We start from the raw sequence: 19,485 nt of genomic DNA on the forward strand, positions 1-19,485 counted from the left end.
AGGGTAGAATTAGAAACTCTTTGAGCAGAGAAAGGGTTTAGATGGCGGGAAATGAAAAACCTAGAAGTACTGATGATTTAACAACATCATCTTTCCATCATTGTATTTTTATATGGCCCCAATGAAAACATCTCTTTGATATAAACATCGTATGGTGTAAAATGGATGGAGAAGACTTTCAGGTTCAACATAACATTGTTGGATACGCTGCATACGTTGCGTGATATCGCATTCCCAGTAGCCACCAAAGTGATCTGAAAGGGATTTGATTGCATTGTGCTTTTGGCTTTTTGACATGTTTTGTATACCTTCTTGATTTCTCTCTGCATAATACACCAGACAGACAGTTTATGACCTCGGGAAGAAAGGAATCATTTAAAGTTTCCCCTCCACGGCAAATGTCAGGTTCTGCCTATGATGTTATCGTTATCCCATTCATTTACATGGGTCAACGGGTCGACGACTGGCGCTTCTCTATCCGTCAGCTATGGCAGCAACCTGTGTTACACTCCTGTGGTTCCTGCAGCAGCAGCAGCAGCAGCAGCATAAAGCAGCCTTCTGTCCAAATAGAGTTGTAGAAACAAGAGAATCCAGGGCTTAAAGAACAAAAGAAAAGGTCGAGTCGGAGCGAGACGGAGAGCGTCAGTGAGATTAGAGCAGTCAATCCTGGCATCTCTAGCACCTAGCGAGGCCTCCTTGTGGGATCAAGCGCAAAGTTGTTATAGAGGCAAAGGAACTTTTCTCGTCCACAGCCGCACTCTGCTGCTCTTCCCACTTCCCTCCCACCTCCCAGCAGCAGCAGCAGCAGCAGTACTCGGTGTGAGAGAGGTTTAGTTTAGGCAGGGTGATTGGGTGGGTAGGCTGGGGTGTTGAAGAACTTTCCCTGAACTCTTGTCGGCTTTGCGTCTCCCACTTTCATCTCAGGTCACTGTCAGTGATGGGTTTATCTTGTGAAAAGCAACACAGAGATGAAACAAGGACCAGCACAGCACTGCTGAACTATAAGGGGCCAGGCTTCCAGAACTGCTTCTTCTCCCTCAGATATCTGAGAGTGAAGTTGGAAGTTGTGTCTGATTTAAAAAAAAAAAAAAATATATATATATATATAATAACAAATACAGATCAATAATAAAGTGTGAACTTTGTAAGGGCCAGGTCATAGCATGTTCCGCATCTTACAAATCTTTTGTAATCTATTCTTTGAGTGCTGAATTGTTCATGTGAGCATGCACAGTCAACACATACAGTCGGATCAAGGGCTGCAACAACTAATCCATTATTAAATTACTCGGCCACTATTTTGATAACCGATTCATCTGTTTGACACATTTTCTAACTCAAAAGCTTCTTAAATGTGAATAATTATTTAGTTTCTTTGCTCAGTAGAACAAATAATGATTTAAAACTGAGAATCATTCTGAAAATCAACATTTTTCTTAATTTTCTGACATTTTGGTGACTAAACAACTAATGAAAATTCAAATAATCTAAAATTGCAGTCCTACTCTAATCAGTAGACCACAGTGGATGTGGAAAATATGACCCAGCCGTAGGGATTTGAATAGTTTATACACTAAGGAGTCCATTTGTGTTCTTCGTTATAAGAGAAAGAAAATTCACCACTAGGGAGTAGAGAGAGCGAAAGTCGGTTATGTTTCAGTATCCGGGCAGATATTTCAACTCGTCACACACTAGGAGAAAATATCTCAGTCGGGCTTTGATTAATTCAAAGGGAAAACCAAGACGACGTGTTTCCATCAGTCAGATAAAGACATTGTCAGGAAACAAAGCCGCTGACGAAACTGACAAAAGACACGTTTGTTCAGTTCTGATGTGCCACCAGAAATCTGACAGTCATTGAAATTCTTTGCCTTCAAGAAAAGCCAGTGTTTTCTCCTTCTATGTGATTTGGTTATTGTGTCTCTCCTCGTGCTATTATTGTCGCCGGCCCGCGCTGATGATAGCAAATGCATCGCAGGTTGCCCAGACACTAAAAATGTAGATGATGGTCGACACAATGGCAAAACAAATGACTTTAGGCTGTGTGCCATTCCAGGCTTCACACAGGTGAGTCTGATGACACTGACGGCTCATTCACATCACAAATGCCATCCATCCATTTCCCCCACTTTGTTGTGGTAGCTGTAATGCTCCGCAGCATCTAATTTGTCCTCGCTTTTGACAACATTTTTCACCAATTTTTTTGCCTCACAAAAGAATCATAAATTTGTGTCGGTGGGTAGACAATGAAGAGACAGCTTTGTGGAAAAATGATTTCTGCTCACATTATGCAGCACCAGATGCCTTGGTGTTTATTGTATCGTTGCCTCTTTAATTTGGCTGCTAAGCCTTTCTGGAGCATAATACAAATCTGCTCACTTTATTCATTGTGGTGTAGAATTAACATTACTGGTGCGGCGGCTTTCCCCCCCCACACCCCTTCTCTTCATGTCTGTTGACTGACTTAAATCTCCAAGAGCTGAATGTTTATGAATTGAATATCAATGCAAACAGCATAAAGTAAGAGTATACAAGCAATTTGCATGACGACAAAATACACTATTGATTTACATTGTGACCTTCTCCCCTAAAAATTGCTCTTCAAGAACGCTTTTGTAAAATTGGACTTGAAAGCATTAAATTGCTTCGCCTTCACTTTGAATGGAGTGGGGTGCCAAACTGCAGTGTGGGTTCATTCCGTTGCTGAATGAACGGACACGAAAGTCACAGACACATCCGGCAATTGTTTCCTACAGAAGTGGGAGTGACGCTTCTTCTGCTGCTCTCTGTGCAATTGGATCATTTAATTTTGCGTCAATGTAAAACGATGGAGTTGTAAATTCCAATCAGAATTATTGCACATGTAAACATAGTTGGTGACAGACACTGCTCTGCTAACGTCTGATAGTTGTCTCCAGCACTAAAAATAAGGGTGATTTACCATGTTCTGTTATCCATAATAAATGCCCAGATTTTGGAAGACCGCAATGGGTGCACGTGGACAGTTGAATGAGCGAACTGAATGAAATCAATGAAAACCCACTGCAGAAGGTGCAACTTCTGGTCTTGCTCACTTTGTTCCACATGAACACATTACCTGTACCACCATGTGACACAAATGATGTCCCTATAGTGACCTCCTTTACAAAGGAGGTCACAAAAGGTTTGTCTGGGAGACAAACCTTTTGTGCGACGAGGCTGGGTCATTGCCAGTTCAGTGACACATTTGAAAGAATACTTTGCAAAGTACAGGTTGGACAAAAACTGAAAAGTCTTTGTAACCATTATAACCTTTTGAATTCTATTTTATTTGGCAGCGTCTGAAGACGACGTCATTGTTACTCAGTGCTATGCTTTTGCCCTCGCAGTCACTCGATCTCTCTCCATATTGTATAGGGGATGTTTGCACATTATCACCACTATCATCAAAAGACCAAATGAATGAATATCTTCTGGGCAAAATGTGTTTATCTCCCCTTTGGAGTTCAGCCGCCTGATATGCCATGGTGCATTTAAGCTGATCTGGCAGCTTGTAGGGTCACGTTACTAAGACACTGTGGGTGTGGGTGTTCAAACCAAACCACTTCAGGAGATGGTTAGACTGCATTGGACAGATGTGCGAATGAAACGAGTCTCTGATGCGTCTCCGCTCCACCCACAACAACTGCATGCGCGTAAATACATTGGTGGCTCAGAGCACAGCTCATGTGAAAAAGGCTCTCTTCGGTTTCCCGCTCTTCAAAGACGACTTCTGCCCCTGCTGTCCATACAATAAGTGCGACGTCACATGCGTTGTTGTTGATATGGCGACACACAGGATGTGAGACTTGCAGAAGAAGTGGAAGAGGTGACGTAACGATCGTGATGTGCACTGGAGATGCATGTAAATACCACGTGTAAATGCACGCGGTAAAGCGCTATCCAATCGCTATCTGATCACAGAAAACACATTCTCATGTCAAGTTTAAAGGGGGCCTTTATGCCGGTTTCCCCTTTTAATTTGTCACACATCTGCATGAGCACGGTTGTGGTGTTACGTGAGCATCGACTCTTGTCCTCTGAGTTTCACGCAGCATGAACACATGGCGCGTAATCCCATGAATCCCTTGGACAATTGCATGACAGACCTGGATCAAGCAAAGAGATGGCAGATTTAACACAAACTCATGTAGATATTATAAAAAATAGTAAACGGCAGTGAAAAGGTAAGGATTTATCACATTTATGTGCTTTTCAACATTAAGTAATGTATGCTTTATATACACATGTATGTGTGTGTGTATATATATATGTGTATGTATGTATGTGTGTATATATGTGTGTGTGTGTGTTTATATGTGTGTGTGTACATATATATGTATATATGTATGTATATATGTGTGTGTGTGTGTGTATGTATGTGTATATATATATATATATATATATATATGTGTGTATATATGTATATATGTGTATATATATATGTATGTGTATATATATGTGTATATATATGTATGTGTATATATATATATGTATGTATATATATATATATATATATATATATATATGTATGTATATAGCATATATTACCTAATGGGTGTTTTACCACCTCATTTTTTGGTTATATTTCCGTGAAACATAAGTGATAAGGAATGATATAATGGAGTATAATTAGCTACTACATTGTTTTCCACAGCACGGTCTATGTTGTTGCCGTGGTCATGAGAAATAAACAAGGGGGGAAAATGGCCATTCACTGAAGCCCTGAGCAGCCATTGTAGGCACAATCGTTCCATTTATGTAATAGTCTGGCTCAATACAAGGTTTGTTTCTGTGATTGTTTCCCTGCCATGTTGAAGCCAATCATTGCACTGATGACAGCAAAATATCCCAGAAATGACACCATCGCATTGATGAGCGACATGTTAACTATTCATAAGACACAAACCCCTAACGGTGTAACCTTTAACTATGTGATGCCAGTCTCTGGAGAACGTGAGATCAGAACGTGTTGTGATGAGATACCGAGCAGGATGTGGGCTGTTTGGTCTTTATACAGGCGCAGCAAGTAAAGCCTCATACCAGTGATGAATCTCTCTTCTTTCTTTGTCTTATCCACGTGTAATCCAACACTGCACTGTGAGGGATGTTGCACAGAGCTCAGGGGAATGCTGATCCATCTTGGTGCTAATTAGAGACGTCTCACTTTTATTGGCGTAAGAAGGACCGGATACTGTTCGCAACGTCAGCTCGGGGGGCCGGCGTACGTGCTGGAAGATCTATTCCTCATCAAATTTCCGATAACTAAATATAGCAATAACACTCCGGAGGGCAGTGTTAATGACATTAATGGGCACAACAGCGATACATCACTGTAGCACCTATAATAACAGTTGAAAAAAAAAAAGTCCTTAGGGTGTTTCAGCATTTATGCAGCAGTTACCAGTGCATGTGTTCTGAATGCAGAGTCTTCTTTACAACTGTGTGCATGGTTATATCAGCACTGGGAACACGTCTTCAGCCAATTACACTGCTTGGATGAAGCTATGGTACTTTTGATTAAATAGAGAAATGCCTCATACATATTCTAAACATTTTATTTTCCATACCAGCTTTTCACGACTGCAGTGAGACTTTATTTCACCATGTTAAAGAAATTCCTTTTAATGTTGTGATCTGAGTTTTTTTTTTTTTTTTTTTAGATACATGTATTTATACAGATTATAACTTAATCACAGGAAACATTAAAACGTATGGCATTGGTAGGCGATTTCTGTCACAAGCAGCACAGACTGTTGACACGAACTGAAACGAATAAACAATCAATTTAAACATAATTACAATTACAAAAAGCTTAAGCAACTGCTGGGGAGAAAAAAAAAAAAGGGAAAATCATGTTCATATCCACATAAATCCACTTCACCTGTCAGAAGTAATTACAGTGTACAAAGCGAGTGTACGAACTCGGGTGTGCTAATTTGCAAGATGGACGATGTGTCATAGAATTAACTGCCTAAATTGTAATTTAATATAACAGTTTGTTTCATATAAAAGGTGTGAAATGAAAACGGATGAAAAAGACTTGATTTGTGTGTGTGGGAAAAAGACATAATGCCTGCTTTGTCCACTTTGTGGACTCAAGTATGGCAGATTGAATGACATTGATTATACAAGACAGGATTTCTTTGGTTGAGTTTATTTGCAGTAAATAGGTGAAGGCTTCAGCCAGTGGCACCCGCCACCCTCATGTGGAGGATAAAGAAGATGAGTGAGAGTGAGTGAAGGCTTCAGCCTTTATACATCCTTTTGAATATCATGGAAGAATCTTAATGCTGCGGTCACACCGGTGTTTACATACAAAGTCAATGCACAGATGTGAACGTGCTGGTTACAGGAACGTTCCCTGAAGGTTCCCCCCCTAGGTTCTCCTGTGGTTGCTATGGAAAGTTTTCCTAACATACCTCTAACGTTAGTTTTTGGATAGTTGGTTCCCAGAACGTAACTTTGTCACAACCTTTAGAGAACTTTCTCTTAAGGTTCCCTTAAAGTTCCCCTGACGTTACTTTTATACAACCTTTTTACATTAACATGGCAGCACTCATTATATACAAGTCATATTATTTTAAACTGTGCACATTAGTAGACATACTTGCAGTCTTGGATGAATGAATTGGCAAACTTGATAGAATTAAAAGATTTAATTAGGGTTAGGCCAACCCTAAGGTCGGGCCACGTTTCCGCTTAATTCGCTCTACTCAACCTCGCCTCATATATAGACGCCGTGTTTCCTGGCAGTCTTATTCAGCTCCTCAACACAAGTAGTTTAATCAACAGAGACCGAAAAAGCTCGAAATAAAGTCGCGAATGCACACAAAAATGGCACAAAAATCCATTTGTGGTGCGAATGGCGCGATGAGAAAACATGCGTTCGACGTGACCGCAGCACAAAGGTTGAACGCGAAGTGATAAAAGAAAAAAAAAACATACGGTATGTTTGAGTGATGGTTGCTTGTAGATGACGAGGAAATATTTTGGCCTCATTATTTTGGTTTTGTGGCACACAGCTGTACTGTTGTGGCTCATTGTCATCGGCCTTGTTTGCAGCAGCAAGCTCATTTTTAGTGTAGAAATAATATGTTGCTGGGCACATTCAACAAATGACTGGTGTAGCGCTGGTGAACAACTTACAGTCTCGTCCCCCAGACAAAAACACTGCTGTTACACTCAACACCATGCACAGCAACATTTCAAGTCTGCCAGGTCAACAGAGACAAATGTTTAAAGTGCAATTTTGATACTTTCATCACATCGACATTTGTACACTGATGTATTTTGGGTGAGAATCTTACCTGGAGGAGGGGGTTTGGCATCAGCATAAATCAGTGCTAGATGTAAACCAAACAGCAGCATCACATTTCAAGACCAAAGCTTTGATCTGTGTCTGTTGAGCCTTTTTCTGCACATTTACGACATTAACTTGAAAGAGTATCACATGATGTCATGTATTTGTTCTGTGTCACAGGGGTCCCGGGCCGGTTTCAAAAACAAAAGAACAAAAACAAAAAAACACACACAGCTGCTTTTAAGTGAGTTTGTAGAACATGGAACTTTTTATATCAAGTACCACCTGAGAAAATCTCGAGCTCTCAAAGTGAAGTGAAGTGAAGTGAAGTGGTGCAAATAGGCCGAGCAAAGTCAGCTATGGACTCTTCACAGGGGGCAGGTGTATTCCCAATAAGATAGTTCGCTTTCATCATCCTCCTTTTTCCTCTACAGACACTGGTATAGCAGAATTAGATTTTATTTTTTAAGTTTCTTGGTGTTATTTGTTTCATTTCCTACGCACTCTGGTCAAAATTCCTCAGCTCCACTCCAGTCACATACCCTGGTATATACAGTCGGGCAGTATTTCTTTTTATATTTTATTTATTTCTGAGAAAAGTTCAAACGTAAGGTCATTTGTAATGTAATTTGATTATCAAAGCAATCATTTTGTTCCCTGAGTCTTAAACTTCTACCAGAATATACAGCTGAATATGTCACGTATAGGCTAATTCTTTATGACTAGATTGGATTAGATAGATAGATAGATAGATAGATAGATAGATAGATAGATAGATAGATAGATAGATAGATAGATAGATAGATAGATAGATAGATAGATAGAAAGAATAAGCTGCTGTCGGTTTCATTCCACTCACATCTCACAATCGAGACAAAGCCGCGTTCTCAACTTTAACTTAAAAGGATTTCAGCAGAGATGAGGCTACTGTGAAGCAACACTTCTTATATAGAAGAAATACAATACGGTTCCTCTACGGCGAAAATGCGTCTCATTTGTTATTTGATGGCTCGACGGAACACATCAGACGATTTCCTATTACTCTGTGTGCAGGCAGCATTCATTAGTTGTATACCACGCATATATTGAAATATCATAACCAGTGACACTGCGGTGCACTGCGAAAACAAATTACACGAACAGACGAAACCATTTCTTGATAGGTGGCACATTTTAAGTGACATTTTCAGTTGTCAACGTCTCTCTTTTCCCTCTTTGGAAAGTTTCACAATCACATCTGTGATTCTCTAAAATGAGGTCCTTTTTGTTATGTAAAACAATGAAAGGAAAGTACAAAGCCGTCTATGGAATCAATGGTTTACAGTAGTAGGGCTGTGTAATGAAATTTCTTCTCCCGGAGAATCGATGAGTTCGATTCCCCTGGTGGACTGTGTAATTACAACGCCCTCATTAGATTATGAAACTACACAGTACATGGTGTGAGGAGGAAATGCGTTTGATATGCTCTTGTAATGACTACACAGAGGGAGAGAGAGACACTTTTTTTCTGCCTTTACTTCATTTAAAGCTTGGCAAAGATATCAGAGTGAGGTTTTGAGTGACTTTGATACCGAGCTGCGAGTCGTCCACCACTGACCCTGGAAATGCCAAGGATAATAGTGTCACAAACCTTTTGATTTGTGTCCGTCATTGTGTTAAAGGATGCCTTCAATAAAGAGGGGTGAAGCACTCCACTCCTCACAGAACATTAGAGAAACGCTTTAGGGCAGCACTTGTCTCGTGTTCTCCGTGTAACACGTGTCAAAGAATTGATGTTTGGGAAAAGAGAAGCAGCCTGAGAAACAGTCATTCAGTGTAAATGTGTTTGACAGGCAGGAGACAAGCAAACAGTGTCTACAACAAGTGCTGAGGGTGTGCTCCACAGATGAAAAACAAAGAAAAGTGGAACTGAAGACACAAGCGATATCTTGTTCAGATATCTCTCAAGCATCTGCAGCTGACACGAAGAAAGAAAAAAAAACCAACCTTTGATGTGGAAACATTTTCGCACGTAATTCATATAATTTCCCAAAAGAGAAACATTTTTGTGTGCAGCATCAGCATTGCAAGAAAAGAGCGTGGAAAAAAAAAATCCTTTAGCAGTGATCTGGCTTCAGCACGACGTCTTAAACTGTGGTTTGAGATCCACGCTGAGTTGTAGGCTTGTTGCTGGTGGGTCCCTTTATGACAGGGTTATGAAATTTTTTAATAAGCCAGTTTCCCAGAGCAATCAAAGCTGATTTCTCACCGGAGCCCTGGGCTAAAAAACATTTAAGAACCTCTCATGAAGACTACAGAATAATTTATAATAATGGGAAATGTAGAGGTGAGACATTCTGATGAACCAGGTTTTCATTTAAGGGGGGAGTTCTGACCCCTCTGTTCTGTGTAGGTGTAGCAATCAATCAATCAACAGCATTTGTAGGCGTTTCCCTGTTTCTATTAGGATAAAATCCCATTTACCCCTACTATTCAGCCCTACTCCTTCATTGTGTGTGTGTGTTTCTGTAAAGATGAAGTGTAAGGGCTAATTGGCTCTTCAAAATGGTGGGTTTTATGTTCCCAGATTAACCAAACCCAAGGAAATGATTAAAAGGACCATTAGGGATGCATGATATTGGACTTTTTGCCATAATCCAAAATGCCAATTGTGCTTGAGCTGTTCTCCCAATAATATAACCAAACCAATAACCCAGCAGCCATTTAGTTATTTAGTCTCTTCTGCTGTGACGTTAACATAAGAGTTTTGCAGATTCATAGAAATGTTGACTGTCCATTGGTTTGTGTTTTAACCATTAGACAAAACAAATCATGGGCCAATCAATGATAGCTGTGAAAGAATTGCAAATATATTAACGTACAAGAACTGATTAGTGTAAAAATAAACTGAAACTTCTACAGATCAGAGGACATCAGAGGTGGTCTCATGAGGACGAATGTGTACTTGGAGTACTTCACCAATTTGCCTTCAGCTTTGTATTACTAAAATAGGGGTAGTATTTTTGAAAAATTGTGCTTCCCAAACTCAGTTTCCCCTAAGTTGAAAAATATCTTGATAATTGTCTTTGTTGCGTGCCCACCAGTGACACAGGGAAAGGAATGCAGCCACATCTCAAACCACCTCTGAATGTGGATTTGGTGCTCGATTCCGAGGACACTTTCAGGACGAGCTGCAATATTCAAATGTGACTCATTTTTACTAAATTTTACAACAGTCAGACAATTGTTGTGACAATTGTCAGAATAATAAAGCCAAAAAAGAACGGTACATTTTAATAAATGAAGTAATAATTAGGAGCACTGCTCCTAATTCTAGGATGGGTCAAAATGCAGAGAATAATTTCCCTAAGGGGATTAATAAATAAAAAAAAAAAAAAAAAAGTGTAATAATACTGCCGTCGCAGTAACTCGCTAGCTTAACGAAGTTAGACCAGATACATTACTTAAAGAACACGTTGTTCCTTTAGTGCACATTTGTACACTGCTGCACTCGTTCGTGACGTTTCTCCAACATGGAGCCGTGGTGTTACTGTGATGAAGCATCAGCTTGTAATCCTGGAACACTTTCGGGGGGAGAAGGTTGCAGCAATTTCTCTCGAAGGACGAATGGAAAGAAAATAAAGTCCTCATCCACGAGATTGTATCATTTCTCACAGAAAGAAAGACTGGAATCACAATGGGTCAATGTCCTTATAACCAGTGGCGCTCTCATGAAGGAAGGCAGGGTGAAGAAATTAAAAACAAAAGTCACTCATGCGATACAGTTTAACAAGAAACCCACGAACAGGAACACAATCTGTATTTCATATAGTGACCATTTTACCTGAGGGTAATGCTCCACTTCTCAATATATCTATTTTTTTAAAGATGTAATTGATTGACAATTGTGTAAAGAACCATTGATGCGGGAGTTTGAAATGACAGCACAGTGAGTCATCAGGTCAGAGGTTGATGGATGGATTGGTAAATTCTTTACACCAACACTCCCATTCACAAAGGGCTCGCTGCACCATTCATATATGTAATAGACTTTGTTGACAGATGCGATAAGAAATGTCACATGTGACCTCTGTGGTTTGTTCACATAGCAACAGCATCTTAGTATTTTATCAAGGCTTTCACCTTCAGGCTTGAAGAAAGGCTTTGGTCATTATTTAGTTGAAATAGTCAATGTTTTGGTGCTCTACCAACCCAGTCTCACTGTACTTACATGTCATATCAGTGTGTTTTAACTGCTTGTGACGCTTAAGGCCAAAATATCAGCCGATAATAACCCCTTAAGGGTGTAAGAAAGAGAACGACATCAATTTTAAGGTTCAGTGTGTGATGTTTAGAAGGACTCATTGGCAGAAATGGAATATGCTTCAGAATAATATATGAAAAATAATATAATGCCTTTCCATAAGTTTAGAATAAGACTTTCTAAAAATGTATTTTAGGCGACAGTCGTGGAAAAAAAGTGTTTCTGGTCTGTATGAAGAAAACCTAAATATCCCACTATGTGCTTTATGACAGCATATTAGACGAATGTAGAATAATATACACAAGATGTTGCCTGACAACTTGGTAACACAGTTATAGATTAATATTATAAGACTATTCCCTCTGGCTGTTTAATAAGATGAATATAAGTGTGTCCAGTACAGATATAATGGTTCTGAAACTGCCATTCAAACAGCCACATCGTCATGAGTAGCTATGGAAATACTTGACATCATTTTACGATTATAACTGGACTTTTTAAATCTCGCGCCGGCCTGGGCAAATATTTACACACTCGAAGGATGTTTAAAAGACACAAGGCTTTGGTTACACAACCGACAGTTTATTACGGATGTTATCACTTACACGGACAAAAGAAGTGTTAGCGATACCTACTGAAAGGTGATCGGCGAGTCACACTTGAGTAACTAGTTTAGAAGATCATCACCAAGCATGGGATCACCAAGATGCTCTTGTGTTTTAATTTGCACTGCTGTAATAACTCAAGCTGGGATAGAAATAATACTAATAAAAAAAAAAAAACACGGCAGGAAATGTTATTTTCAAAAAGCATCGGAAACATATAGCACATCTGGATCAAAGTTTCAGGTTTTTTTGTTGTTTTTTTAGCTGGTAGATCGGAGTCATTTAAGCCTAAGTAACTGAATAATTTTGTCAGTTATGTTAAATACAACTATTTAATTAATTAGTTCTCTTTTGAGTCAAAATAACACCAACGTTCATGTGATTTATAATATGAAACGTAACAAAGCAAGAGGCTGTATCCGCTGTAACCCCTTACTCCTACCACATAGCCCTACCCCTCTGGGGGGGTGGGTAGAGGGGTAGGCTGAAGTGTTAGGGCTAATTGGACCTTGAAACAGAGGGTGGGCTATGAGATTTTTCCCAGATGAATCAAATCTAAAGAAACACATTTAACCATCAGTGGTTAGCATGTCGTGTAGCCACGTTAACCACAGCAAAATTGTTCTGCAGTCTCTTGAAGATGCAATAAACTGGTCCTTTGTTTTCTGCCGTGTCCACTCTGCTGTGGACAAGCACTTTATACGGCCTATCGTCCACATGTGTTATAAAGCAACAGATGACAAAAGCATTTTCTTCTCAACCAAAAACATGATGCATCTGCTTATGTAACGACATAGTATGTTCTTGAAGGGGTGTCACATTATCTGGGGCAAGATTTTAACCCAGTTACAAGTGGCAAGGGGTATTTGGTAAAAAATAAGAAGTGGGGTCGGGGCCTAAAGCTGGTGTTTGAGACTCACTGTGGGTGTGGGATCATGTCTGCCTGACTGATCACGAACATCTTTACCAAGCGGACACGACAACTTGATGTACTAGAATGATTGTACTCCAATAAAGCAGTGAAAGGGGGCCCCCTCCTCCATACTGTCCGTGTTCAGTGTCCACAGAGAGTCACTTGTCATTGAAACCTGTGCGTTCATACTAAAAGGAGGGGACCACACCTCGTGATCGATATGTACTCAATGTTGTATTCTCCGAGCAATGGGTTGTAGATGTGTGGGCACCGGTGGAACTCCTCGCATAAGCTCAAGCAAGCGTCCATTGTTGACTATGTCTTTTTTTTTTTGTCTCCGCTTAGACCAAAATAAGAGTGAAGCATACTGTAAAGTCTATGTGGAGATTTTGCAAACGGCATGGTCTCAGAACACAGGGTTGCTCCCACTGCCGTGGACATAGGCAGATGAAGACGTTTGCGTTACATGTAGAAAGTTAAAAGTGAAGAGCGCTCACTCTGCAGGTCCTCCTGGAGACCAAAATGTCCCCAGAAGTACACAGCAATTGATAAAATACTCTAATAAAAATTAAAATTTCAGCACCTTATTATTTTTTATTTTTTTTTACTTTAAATAATTGATGTGTTGATGGATGAGGTTGTGTATTTCTTTGAAGATGACCCTGAATACCTGCTGCCTATCTACACCTTTTCATCTATATTTGACCCTTTGAAACTCCCGTTTGCCAGAGATGAAAGTCGCACTTGACTGATGAAACAAAATCACAATTTTCTGAAGATTTGCAGCGCTTACAACATACTGATCTGCTGTTCACCTTCTGTGGTTCTACCGTGATGCAAAATCCCCTAGAAAGACCATAATACTACAAATTAACATATAGGCAAAGTTCACCATTGTATTCCACTACAAGCAGTACAATGTCAGAGAATAAATCCTGTTGTCCTCTATAAGGCTTATCATATGGGGTCCTTCAAAGAGAAGCGTTGTCCGATCAGTACTTAAATAGGATCGACTCCTCTTTTGGATGTCCAGAGTTTAAGACGAAGCATTCAGCGTTTCCCGAGGAATAATTGCAGTCCAGAAGAAAGGCAGTCTCTATTTACAGAAAAGTCCTCTGCATTATTCTCTTCTCTCTCGATGATTTCGTAAAGGCCAGACCTGTTGATTCCCCTGTAAAAAAAACAAAAAAAAAAATAAGAGAACTGTGTCAAAATGCAGGTGAAATCATTACATTTATGGGCGCATAAAAAGACACAATTATTAAGAATCTCACCAGAAACGCTTGATATGGTGACTGTGCTTCAATGACACATCATATGTTTACATGTTTTGATATAGTGGTGAAATGTGTGGGGAGAAAGATGAAAGTGCAGTGTACAGAGAATCGCTTTTTGAGTAGAGTAGAATTAACTTCAAAGACCTTTCATGCACACTTTTGTGTCGTATAATAGACATAATAAGCATTGTGTTTACTCGTTTGACAAAGGTTTGAATATAACCTACTACAGTTTTAAAAAAAAATGTCTGTCAAATTCTGTGATCATTGGAATTTGGAATGAAGTGATGCGACGTAAAGCTGGTCTTCTATATTAGCGAGCTGTCAGTGAGTTTAACTCCTTTTTTACAGCAGATTTCTTTAAATGAAATAGTAGGACAGGATTTACCAGTAACATTAATTAAGGTTCCACTCCAGTATTAACAGAGCTGTGTTATTGTGTAAGTGTAAGGGTAGATCACGCTAAATAATTGACACCTGTAGAGGATGTTTTTTTTTTTGTTTTTTTTTTTTTTAAACAACAAAAAACTGCATACATATTTTCTGGATGTGTTCCAGTAAAGTGAAATAGAAATAATTATCCTCTAATGTCGTTATAGCATTGCTAAAACAACAAGTTTGATGGTGGCCTAAGACTTCTGCACAGTACTGTATGTCCTCATAACATGGTGAAATCTGTTAAAACACACACACACACACACACACACACAGCACTGGGATGACACCCTGACATTTGGTTATGACTTGTGGTCTGCTGCTCGGTGGATGTCTCACTCTCGCTTCACTATGTGACATGCCACCCACGACGCCTCCATTTCCCAATGAGAATTTTGCCTCAAATATTTGAGGAATGAGCTAGAACGCTTGACATTTACCAATTCCTTCAGAAAAGTAAAATAGCCTAAACATTTTCACCTTATGATTGCAGTGAAAGAAAACCGCCAATTTGGTGATTTGGTAATCTGGATTTTCTTCAGCTTAATTTCAAGTGCCATGTATTGGCTTCAACACATTTAAATTCCATGCAGTGATCATTCCAGGTTCCACTAAGAGACGCCCTGTCCTGTCCTGTCCTGTCCTGTCCTGTCCTGTCCACACACAGATCAGTGAAAATAGTTTGTCATCTACAGGATAAGAGTTGCTACAGACTGGGTTCCGCGTTGAGGTTTTCTCTCTCCTGGCTCAATGCTGTCAGACAGTCTGAAGACCTCCATTCTCCTTGAGATTAAATTGCCTGTCATGAAGCTCACTCGCTGACTGGCAGCTCCTCTGCTCGTCCAAAAGTACGTTCTGGAAAAGACTCGTAGGAACGTAGCATAACAACCTTCATAATAACATCCGCTATCGATTCCGACTGTCTGTCAGCCGCCATGTAGGTTTGACGGACTGAGGGAAAGCAGGCACCGAACTTGTAGGTCTCCAGTATCGACGCTGAACTTTTGATAGCCGAGAGACGGCGCCGACAGCTTGGTTAGATTAATTCACAACTGGGTCATTTGACAGTGAACAGGGCAGAGCAGCAGAGTGGCACTCAATTATGCCAAAAAGCAAAACTATCCAAAACCTGTCAGGCCATAACTTGACAAGAAAATCTACATAACCATGTCAAAGACGGACTAAAGCTTTTTTGTAAATTCCGGTTGTTGTAGCACTTTGCTGGTCGCGGGGAAAAAAAACCCCGCCTGCAATAAATTCCTCGCCTTGCAGTCATTTACTCTCAGAGCTGTCAGTGTGATTAATGTGGTACTAATTTGAGAATAATTCCACGCTGAAATGACAATGAGCACAGCGGCTTGTTGTCAGAAAAGAAAATGTCTTTAGAGATGGATGTGCACTGTGTCTCGTTTTGAGGAAGGGGGAGGGCGGGGGCATCGGTAATAGTATTTGAGTGACTGTCTGAAACGGTGCTAAAAATACTGACGGGGGAGCGGAGTCTTAAGTGGGTGTTGCATTGGTTTAATTGGTGGCTGACAAGTGCTAATTTAACTGGCAAAGGATTCTTTTCCGTTAAGTGCCTGAAGTGAGGTTGGCTGAAAAATTTAACACAGCAGGTACGCGGGCTCATATTTATGTAATTCAGCCAAATAATTGGTACACAGCAGCGTCCTTCTCAGTGATGTGTTTTGTGCTGTAACGACCAAGACCGGGGAGTTTTTACTAAAGCAACTCAAGGCAAGATTTTCTTTATTTCAAACTCTGCAGAGGAGATGTTGCTCATTCATGAACGAACCACTCAAATGAACATTCAAATGTCTTTTTCCTGAGCAGAATGTGGAGGCAATGTGTTGCTCAAGTTTCATACGAGAAAGCAGCAAACTTGAGATTTTCCTTAACCTGATACAGCCGTATAGAATTAGATTTGTGTCAAAAACAACACTTTTCAGGAATCAAACAACACTTTTAAAGAAGCAAAAAAAAAAATACAGATTTAATCATTCAAAAGTATTGTATTTTATTGTTTGAAAATCAACTTGTTCTTTGCGCTCCCTGGTTTGTTCTTTGCACCGTGGTTTTTTTTTTGTGGGCGGGCCTTGGGAAACAGGCTGCTGATTGGCTGGAGTTTTGGAGTGACAGCTCAGTGGACCGGAAGTCGTCCCAGGCTTGGAGTCGCTGTCCGTCTGGAACTTGTTCCCCCGTCGACTTCCAACAAAATAATTGTAAGCGTCTAATGTTTGTAATCTGACAAACGATAGATATTTACAATTATTTTATCAGATGTTGACGGGGGAAAACTTAGGGAACTAGATCCAGATGAACAGCGACTCCAAGCCTGTGACGAATTCCTGTCCACTGAGCTGTCGCACCCCAATTTTTCCCGTTTTTTATTGCAGTTTAATGTCTCATTGTACTCTGAAATGAAAACATTGATCAAATAAACAACTGAAGTTAAAAAATAATGCATGGAATCAATTCATAAACCAATGGAAATCATAGACATGTGGCACTGTGTAGGTTGCTTTGCTTTCACTCTTCTGTTCAGTTCATTCCAAATCAGCCTGATGGGGTTTAAGTCTGTAGACTGTGCTGGCCACAGGTAGTTTTGGCATAGCTTAGACTTATGTTTTGGGTCATTATCTTGCTGATCGACAAGACACATACCAGAGTGTACTGCATGGGTCTGAAGAATGCTGTGGTAACCATTTTGATTCAGGATGCCTCTCACTCTGTACAACTCAATGACCATGAAAGCAGCAAAACAGTCCCAGACCATCATGCTTCCTCCTCCAAGTTTGACAGTTGATGTCACACATTGAGAAACCATTCTTTTGCCTACCCTGGAGCGTGCAAAAATCATTTTCGATTGAGGTATTTTGATTCATCAGTCCATAACACCTTCATTAGTCCACTGGCAGTGTTTCATGGCCCAGACTAAGACACAGCTAAGAGGCCAGAGTAAGAAACAGAGGCTCTATTTCTTACTGTGTTGTCTGAGCAATGACTTTCTTGCTGCAACTCGAGCTGTAAAACCTGCAACTCAAAGTCTTCTCTTCACAGTCGAAACTGAGACTTGCTTACTGCGACCACTATTAAGCTGTGCTTGAAGCTGTTATCCTGAGAGCTGCTTATCTAGCAAGCTGTTGACTCTTAGAAACATATCTTCTGATTCTGTTGTGGTTTTGGTTCTGCCAGACCTCTTCCTCTTGAAAGTAATCAAGAAATGTTGGGACAAACTTTCAAGGCTTGATCAACCTACATGGATGCAGCGGAAAGTTGTTAAACCCATTTCATGTTCACTGAAAAAGGCCCTTTTGTATAATTCTGAAATGTACATTTTTCTTCAGTTTTGGGTGACCTACTTTTTCTTTTTAACCTCTGGCAGTTCAGCACTTACCTTTGTACCATTTCAAGCTATTCAATGGACTCAATAGCTTGAAATTGGGGTGTTCTAAAACTTTTTAGAACATGGTATTGTATCTGTGTGTGTGTGTTTGTGTGTATAGATATGTATGTGTGTGTGTGTGTATGTATGTGTATATATATATATATATGTGTATATATATATATATATATATATATATGTGTATATATATATATATGTGTGTGTGTGTGTGTATTTATGGATATATATATTGGTGTGTATTATGGTTGTTAAACAATTTAAAAAATTGAATTGTTTTAATATATATGTATATATACATATGTGTGTGTGTGTATATATATATATATGGCTGTTAAACAATTTAAAAAATTGAATTGTTTTAATGGAATTGTGATTAATCTCATGACTTCAAATAGTTCATTAATTTTTAAATATGTGCCAAATGACTATTTTTTTTTTTTTTTTAGGGAAAGTGAGACTATTAAAAGGGTGGATACATCAAATGTACTTATGTTAAAAACAGCTGGGACAAGAGAAAATGGTCAGGGAGATTTCTTCACTCACATACTAACTGTACAATATTGAACCTCGAAAACAAAAAATTGGACTATATAAAGTAGAACAAAAGAAAAAAAAGAAATTTCACTTCTTCTTTCTAATAGGACTAAGTATTCAGAAGTGCGTACAAAAAACAACTCCATAAAATTCAAACCTAATTCAGACCTAATTCAAAATCAGGTTACTGGTCCAGTTAGACCGCTTAACCTGAACAGCAACAACAGGTTATACACTGTCTCTATTTTGCTGACCCATGCCAGCTGCTTGGGCACACCAGTCTGATCACATTGCTAGATGACAAGGCAGCTTGCTTCTTCTGCACATAATGTCCAGAAAGAAAAAAAAAACAACTAGAGTCCAGATGTGGCTGGTGTTGCGAAGTACTTGCAAGCCAGGCAGGCTAATGTAGGGTGTGCCCCAGCATGTTTAAACCACTACTCCAAGGGACAGTCCTGTCCGTGCTGTGGAAATCTTCAGCCAGGTACCGTTTGTTTTGTCCTTGCGTTTCCCCATTTCTGAGGCTACGGTCTGGTTAAACTTTACTATTGTAGTCTGGGTCATCCTCTGAACTGTCTATCACTCGAGACAGTCAGCACTACCAAACAGGACACAAACCTCTGTCCTCCAAGGATTTCAGTGAAGTCTCTACAAAAGAAAATTGAAAAGTAAACTGTGGGGTGCTTATCCACATTTATATTCAGTCAATAGAGGAAAGTGAGGCTAAATAAAAACTACCCTTTAACACAGC

General features: G+C 39.7%; 1 protein-coding gene across 2 annotated transcripts in view; it reads right to left on the reverse strand.

Moving 5' to 3' along the window:
• Positions 1 to 12,131: 12,131 nt before the first annotated feature.
• LOC131455756 (chemokine-like protein TAFA-2) overlaps positions 12,132 to 19,485 on the reverse strand; it is an 83,631-nt gene continuing 76,277 nt past the window's right edge. For both annotated transcript variants that reach the window (XM_058623527.1, XM_058623528.1), the window contains one exon: positions 12,132 to 14,253. The gene's annotated coding sequence lies outside the window, so the exon portion shown is untranslated. The remainder of the gene's footprint in view (positions 14,254 to 19,485) is intronic.

Source organism: Solea solea, chromosome 3 (genome assembly GCF_958295425.1).
Source record: "Solea solea chromosome 3, fSolSol10.1, whole genome shotgun sequence".
Taxonomy (NCBI): Eukaryota; Metazoa; Chordata; class Actinopteri; order Pleuronectiformes; family Soleidae; genus Solea; species Solea solea.